Source organism: Palaemon carinicauda, chromosome 8 (genome assembly GCF_036898095.1).
Source record: "Palaemon carinicauda isolate YSFRI2023 chromosome 8, ASM3689809v2, whole genome shotgun sequence".
Lineage (NCBI taxonomy): Eukaryota > Metazoa > Arthropoda > Malacostraca > Decapoda > Palaemonidae > Palaemon > Palaemon carinicauda.
The window spans coordinates 168166138-168174904 of NC_090732.1; the positions used below are offsets into that span (position 1 = coordinate 168166138).

The window sequence follows — 8767 nt, forward strand, 5'->3', positions numbered from 1 at the left end:
TGATGGATTTGCATTTGACAGCCCATTAATCTTAAATATCAATGCAAATATCGTCCTCAAATGATTTGAGCAAAGCCATAGGAACACGGCTGCATTGAAATAGGTCTTGTATGATGGGTCTAGGGTATCGAAGGTCACTCATAAAAGGCAGAGGCAAGAAACTGAGACTATGCCCTAGAAAATGTCCGTATATACATATTATTAGTGTCCAAGTCCTCTATCCACCTAAGCTAGGACCAAGGAGGGCCAGGAAATGGCTGTTGATGACTCAGCAAGTAGACCTATTAGCTCCTCAAAACCCCCATCCTTTGCTCACAAGGATGGTGAGGTTGCAGTCACTACAAGAAACTATTGAATTTGAGCGGAACTCGAACTCCAGTCCGGTAAATCGCCTAACAGAGACGTTTTCAATAGGCCACCACAAAACAAAGTTACAAGCTTGTGTTTACATTTATTGCAATAAGTACCAATTTACTGCTAAACTTACAAGTAAATCTGACTGTGTAGGTTACTATTGTAAAAATACAGGAGGATTAATAATACAGTTGCTAAAGAAAACGGTTATGAAACATACACACTAACGCCGTATATGAACAAATGATAGAAATATTCATTACATCGGACAATTCATGCGAGTTTCTAAATGAAAGCTAACCAGTACCACGACTATACTCTTTCGAAAACTCCCACATATACCAGTTGAAGGAAGGCATCCCCTGTTTAATTTGAAACAAACATGTTCATATTTTACATCATATTAAGTTTTCGAAACGAGGTACCGTGGCATATTATGTATTGATGCATGAATAAAACAACAACATAAGGAACATTACAAATGTTAGGAATAAAACTTTATGGGTTCTGTAAAGAGCATAGAGACACGAGAATAATTTGCTTGTTCAGTATTCATGACCACACATTAAACCATCATGACCTTGATTCAAGGAGCTTCTGGGAAAAAAATATAGTTAAAAGTAAAAATCCTATTAGTCTTAGTTTGTTGTAGTAGTAGTAGTAGTAGTAGTAGTAGTAGTAGTAAATGAAAACAAATATGAAAAATACATCGTTTTTAATTATATTAATGGGGCTCGAGGTTTTGATTTCATGAGAATTTGTTTTAAGAATTTGGACCAGAGGGTATGGTACTAGGGCCTGGGAGACTATGCAACAGGTGGCAAAACCCAGCAATTGCAATATGGGGGAAGTATTAAGAGGTTGGACACCACTGTGGAAGGAACCGTTAAAAGATCATAATGGACTAACATCAGTTGATTTAGAATCTTTACCCATAATTTGATTTACTGAATGTAAAAAATAAAAAATGAAATGTATATTTGAAACTATAAAATGAAAATATTATTGTCAAAAATAACTAACTAAAGGCGAAAAACTGAGCAACAAAACAGACTTTCCTTTTTGATTTCTCCAGATTTAAACAAAAACATTTCCATACCCCATAAAGTTAATTATACTATTCAAAAGAACTCTATTAATGGGTATTTTTCGAAATTAGGAAGCATATACAGACGCACTCCCCAAGAGAGATTAGTTCACCCAACGTTCAGCTGGGCTCCACAAGGCACTAGGGGATTTGGAAGACCCAGGCCTACATGTCTGAGGACTATGAAGCGCGAAGTAGGAGATGATGAATGGAGTATTGAATTAAAAGCTCAAGATAGAGACGACTGTCGAAATCTAACTGAGGCCCTTTGCGTCAATAGGCGTAGGAAGAGATGATAGTCCAGTATTGTATGAACAACCCAATGTGCAGACTAATGGTGCACTGAAGCACCATCCCACAACGGTCAAGGTGATATAAATTCTAATAAATTAAAATATATCCTTTCAATATATTCAAATGATAACACTGTCTGGAAACAGACTTTTCAGTATGATTGCACTTTCTAGAAATAGACTTTTTCGTATGATAACACTTTCTAGAAATACAGACGTTTTCGTATGATAAACTTTGATATAACTTTCTGGCAATAGGCTTTTTCGTATGCTAACACTTTCTAGAAATACAGACGTTTTCGTATGATAACATTATCTAGAAATACACTTTTTTGTATGATAACACTTTCTAGAAATATAGACTTTTTCGTATGATAACACTTTTTAGAAATACAGACGTTTTCCCATGATAACACTTTCTAGAAATACAGAATTTTTCGTATGATAACTTCCCAGCAATAGACTTTTTCGTATGATAACACTTTCTAGAAATACAGACGTTTTCGTATGATAACTTTCTAACAATAGACTTTCGTATGATAACACTTTCTAGAAATACAGACGTTTTCGTATGATAACACTTTCTAGAAATACAGACGTTTTCGTATGATAACTTGCTAACAATAGACTTTTTCGTATGCTAACACTTTCTAGAAATACAGACGTTTTCGTATGATAACATTATCTAGAAATACAGACTTTTTTGTGTGATAACACTTTCTAGAGATATAGACTTTTTTGTATGATAACACTTTTTAAAAATACAGACGTTTTCCCATGTTAACACTTTCTAGAAATACAGAATTTTTTGTATGATAACTTCCCAGCAATAGACTTTTTTGTATGATAACACTTTCTAGAAATACAGACGTTTTCGTATGATAACTTTCTAACAATAGACTTTCGTATGATAACACTTTCTAGAAATACAGACGTTTTCGTATGATAACACTTTCTAGAAATACAGACGTTTTCGTATGATAACTTTCTAACAATAGACTTTTTCGTATGATAACACTTTCTAGAAATACAGACGTTTTCGTATGATAACACTTTCTAGAAATACAGACGTTTTCATATGATAACTTTCTAGCCATAGACTTTTTCGTATGATAACACTTTCTAGAAATATAGACTTTTTCGTATGATAACACTTTCTAGAAATACAGACGTTTTCCCATGATAACACTTTCCAGAAATACAAACTTTTTCGTATGATAACTTCCCCGCAATAGACTTTTTCGTAAGATAACACTTTCTAGAAATACAGACTTTTCGTATGATAACTTTCTAACAATAGACTTTTTCGTATGATAACACTTTCTAGAAATACAGGCGTTTTTGTATGATAGCACTTTCTAGAAATAGACTTTTTCGTATGATAACTTTCTGGCAATAGAATTTTTTTATGATAACACTCTCTAGAAATACAGACTTTTTCGTATGATAACATTTTCTAGAAATACAGACTTTTTCGAATGATAACCCTTTCTAGAAATAGACGTTTTCGTATGATAACACTTTCTAGAAATACAGACTTTTTTGTATGATAACTTTCTAGCAATAGACTTTTTCGTATGATAACACATTCTAGAAATACAGACTTTTTTGAATGGTAACTTACTAGCAATAGACTTTTCCGTATGATAACACTTTCTGAAAATACACTTTTTCGTATGATAACCTTTCGTACAATAACTTTCTGGCAATAGACTTTTTCGTATGATAACACTTTCTAGAAATACAGACGTTTTCTTATGTTAACACTTTCTAGAAATGGACTTTTTCGTATGATAACACTTTCTAGAAATAGACTTTTTCATATAACACTCTCTAGAAATACAGACGTTTTCGTATGATAACACTTTCTAGAAATACAGACCTTTTCGTATGATAACTTTCTAGCAATAGACTTTTTCGTATGATAACACTTTCTAGAAATACAGACTTTTTTGTATGATAAATTTCTAGCAATAGACTTTTTCGTATGATAACTCTTTCTAAAAATACAGACTTTTTAGTATGGTTGCCCTTTCTAGCAATAGACTTTTTTGTATGATAAGTTTCTAGAAATACAGACTTTCGTATGATAACTTTCTAGCAATAGACTTTTTTGTATGATAACACTATCTAGTAATACAGACTTTTTAGAATGGTTGCACTTTCTAGAACTAGACTTTTTCATATGATAACACTTTCTAGAAATACAGACTATTTTGTATAGTTGCACTTTCTAGCAATAGACTTTTTCGTATGATAACTCTCTCTAGAAATACAGACTTTTTAGTATGGTTGCCCTTTCTAGAACTAGACTTTTTTGTATGCTATCACTTTCTACAAAAACAGACTTTTTCGTATGAGAACTTTGTAGCAATAGACTTCATTGTATGATAACACTTTCTAGAAATACCGACTTTTTCGTATGATAACTTTCTAGCAATAGACTTTTTTGTATGATAAGTTTCTAGAAATACAGACTTTCGTATGATAACCTTCTAGCATTAAACGTTTTCGTATGATAACACTTTCTAGAAATACAGACTTTTTAGTATTGTTGCACTTTCTAGAACTAGACTTTTTCATATGATAACACTTTCTAGAAATACAGACTATTTTGTTTAGTTGCACTTTCTAGCAATAGACTTTTTCGTATGATAACACTATAGAAATACAGACTTTTTCGTATGATAACACTATAGAAATAGACTTTTTCGTATGATAACCTTCTAGCAATAGACGTTTTCGTATGATAACACTTTCTAGAAATACAGTTTTTAGTATGATAACTTTCTAGCAATAGACTTTTTCGTATGATAACACTTTCTAGAAATACAGACTTTTTAGCATGATAACTTTCTAGCAATAGACTTTTTCGTATGATAACACTTTCTAGAAATACAGACTATTTTGTAGAGTTGCACTTTCTAGCAATAGGCTTTTTCGTATGATAACACTCTAGAAATACAGACTTTTTCGTATGATAACCTTCTAGCAATAGACGTTTTCGTATGATAACACTTTCTAGAAATACAGACTTTTTAGTATGGTTGCACTTTCTAGAACTAGACTTTTTCGTATGATAACACTTTCTAGAAATACAGTTTTCGTATGATAACCTTTCGTACAAGAACTTTCTGGCAATAAACTTCTACGAATGATAACACTTCCAAGAAATACGGACTTTTTCGTTTGATAACTTTCTAGAAATGGACTTTTTCGTATGATAACACTTTCTAGAAAACAGACTTTTTCGTATGATAACTTTCTAGCAATAGACTTTTTCGTAAGATACCACTTTTTGGAAATACAGACTTTCGCATGATAACTTTCTAGAAATAGACTTTTTCATATGATAACACTTTCTAGAAATACAGACTTTTTCGTATACAAACACTTTCTACAGGCCTTTTCGAAAAAAAAAAATTCTTATGATAACATTTTCTACAGGCCTTTTCGAAAAAAAATTCTTATGATAACACTTTCAACAAGCCTTTTCGAAAAAAAAATTCTTATGATAACACTTTCTACAGGCCTTTTCGAAAAAAAATTCTTATGATAACACTTTCTACAGGCTTTTTCGAATATTTTTCGAATGATAACGCACTTTCTTCGGACTTTTTCGATTAATTTTATAGAATGATAACGCTCTTTTTACAGACTTTTCTAATAGTTTTACAACATATTTATTCCATATATTAGTCCTATAGTTCCCTTGATAACAATTTCAAAGAAAATTGTTTTCCTTTCCAAACGGTATAGAAATAGAAACTGACATTAACTAAACGAAAACTACTGTATCATCAAACATTCAAAAATAAGTAATATAATAGAGATTCTCTACTGTTGTAATCAATAAGAAATAAGAACGGCTTGTGAGCATTCGCAGACTTATTTTCCCGCCAAATAGAAGCGACCAGATAGCCGCCCGCGAAACTACACAGGCTACATATCAATTTCGTTTTATATTAGAAGTTCAAAAATTAAACCGCTTAAACCGCATAGCATATTATGAAACGTCAATAGGCAATGCTATATTTCTAATGAAACGTTTAGCTGTAACAATCTTTAAGCAACAATCAATTTTCAAACTTTTAACGTTATACTCGGGAGTAATTTCCCGCCAAATTAAATTGTTGTTCAGTTTCCCGCGATACTTCATCTTCCATTTCATATGTCCAGAAATTAAAACTTGCGATAAAGTAGAGAATATCAGATATTTCTAAGCAACGGCTTACCTGAAATATTCCACAAAGACTAAAGAAATCCACCAAACACGTACCACATCCTGGTCACAAATGAAGACTGCCTCTTCTCCCAACCGACAAAAACAAAATAAGCTATAATAGTTAAGATTATGGTACCTAACACGCGTCCACAAACATTCGAATTTTAGGTCTCAAAATGTAGCATCTCCCAACTTGAAGAGTATCTTTCTAATTTGGGTAATCTTGTGTAATGAAGCAAACATTTAATTTTGAACTTTATGACATATTGGTTTTAAAAAAAATCATAAGGAAAATTGTGATGAAAAGCCTTAATGGCTAATCTCTTACTTTCACTAACCGTAATCGCTTTGATCTTAACCTAGGCTATCTAGTTTTTAAAAACCACTTGTTAAACAATATGCCTTAATAATCCAATGAGGTAAACCTTGAGTGTGTGTGACACGAGAGAGAGAGAGAGAGAGAGAGAGAGAGAGAGAGAGAGAGAGAGAGAGAGAGAGAGAGAGAGAGAGAGAGAGAGAGCGAGTCTGGCAGGGAGTAGAGGTAACAGACACACTGACTGTCTTCTTTCAAACAAGGCGCCTATTACTCGAATAAAAATTAACCGACTATTATAGCAGTTATCGTAATTTGATACGTTTAACCTTAGGAGTGTTTCAGGAAACTCAAAATGGAGATAAGGTTTCTAAAGAAACCATAATTTCTAAAACATGAGAAAGTCTGAAATTACGAAACCCAATATTTAATGGATAATTCGTTTGGCGCACAAACCTGCATACATAACATATATAGGCTACATATACATAAACATGCACATTTTATTTTTGCATATTATACATACGAATTTATATATATATATATATATATATATATATATATATATATATATATATATATATAATGTGTGTGTGTGTGTGCGCGCGCGCGCGTGTGTGTGTGTGCTTATATTGGATATAATAATCTAAAAAAAAATACTTTTCGTAATATATGAGAATTAGAGCCGTAAGAAAGTAATTCGGTACTTCCCTGTTACTGCCCCACGACTAATATCCGATATAACGCCAATACTATTTTTTAGGTTAGGTTAGGTGGGGCAATAACAGGAAAGTACCAGTAATTCAAATTCTAATTACTGATAAAGCAAGAAGAGCCAATGGCCAATCTATCATACTTTTGTGACAACAGCTTCAAGTTTTTAATAAGGGATCTTTTACCGGTTTGTATATACCTAAGCCTTAATATAGCATAGTCCTAATGACAGCCTTCAAGAACCAAGCTTAACCTTAAAGGTAACCTAAGCCATGTAATGAACTACGCTTAAAAGTCCAAGTTTTCATAGTTTATGTAGGAAATATTTATTTTAATGTTGTTACTTGTTTCCTTTCCTCATTGGCTACTTTCCCTTTTAGTACCACTGGGCTTATAGCATCCTACTTTTCCAACTACGGTTGTTGCTTAATAATAATAATAATAATAATAATAATAATAATAAATATGTGCAGCTTAGATGGTGGCCTCCAGGAAATTTGACTTGGCCCATCTTGTAACCAAAAGGGTGGCCTTCAAGGGCCAAAACTTATATAACAAATGTTCTGGCCTTAAAAGTCTAAAACTATGGAAGGCATAGATGGTAACCTTAGGACTAGGCCTATGTATAGTCTACATGGCGCCCTTAAATACCAAATGTAATGTGTTGCACATATAATATACATCTAGGAATAGACCTAGGCCTATGCTAATCTTACATGGTAATCTATGTAGTTTGAAATAAGCCTAGATGTATCAATAATGTTTCAATGACTCGTTCAAGCATGAATTAAATTCATCCCTCTGAATCTATAAAAACCTTAAGGTAAAGGATATTTGGGATTTTCACGGTAGACAATCAATTAGAGATCATGAAACATGGACATCAAAACGGTATCATGGTTTCGAGCAAAAAGTGATAGGCCTACAATCGCGACGTTTCAGTCCCGATACTTCCTCTAATACTCATAATTGCTGATAAAATCAATTAACAAAAAGGAATACATGCTACTCTACCTACATACACCAATGTTAAATACCTGAACTTACTGGAACAAGTAGTTAAAACATCATCACCGTCGACCGAAGGATGTCAACGGTTCATAGAGTGTCTGCCATCGAAGACTAACCGACTAATAACACACTTATAAAGTAAACTTTCCCCTTCTGCGTATGAAGTAATTCGCACAATAAGTGAGGTATAAGTGAGAAGACACTTATAATCTAGATGCACGATGATAAAACAACACAATTAGAAGTTATGGTGGAAGTTTATGGGAGTTTATGTCGAGCGTTGGGAGCACACGTCGAGAGCCAACGGACTCCTCCTTTTGATTGAGTGAAACAGAGTCTTTTAAAGAAAAAAAGTGCGAACTTCAATGCGCACCGCACTATACTTTACTTTACTTTCTGTATATGAATAAATACCTTCCGAGGAAGAGATGTAGTGTTTTTAATGTTATACTATAATCGAGTATTTATTAAATTCTTTAAGATTATCAATATTACTTCCCTTGTAGTTTATTTCCTTGTTTCCCTGTCTCACTGGGCTATTTTTCTCCATTGGAGCGCTTGGGTTTATAGTAATTTGCTTTTCCAACTTGGGTTATATTATTATTATTATTATTATTATTATTATTATTACGCTACAACCCTAGTTGGAAAAGCAGGATGCTATAAGTCCAAGGGCTCCAACAGGGAAAATAGCCCAGAGAGGAAAGGAAACAAGGAAAAATAAAATATTTTAAGAACAGTAACAACATTAATAATAATAATAATAATAA

General features: G+C 32.8%; 1 long non-coding RNA gene across 1 annotated transcript in view; it reads right to left on the reverse strand.

Moving 5' to 3' along the window:
- The window catches only part of LOC137645092 (uncharacterized), a 14654-nt gene extending 6360 nt beyond the window's left edge, over positions 1 to 8294 (reverse strand). Inside the window, exon 1 of the long non-coding RNA XR_011045280.1 lies at positions 8034 to 8294. This is a non-coding gene — a long non-coding RNA (uncharacterized lncRNA). The remainder of the gene's footprint in view (positions 1 to 8033) is intronic.
- Positions 8295 to 8767: the final 473 nt, after the last annotated feature.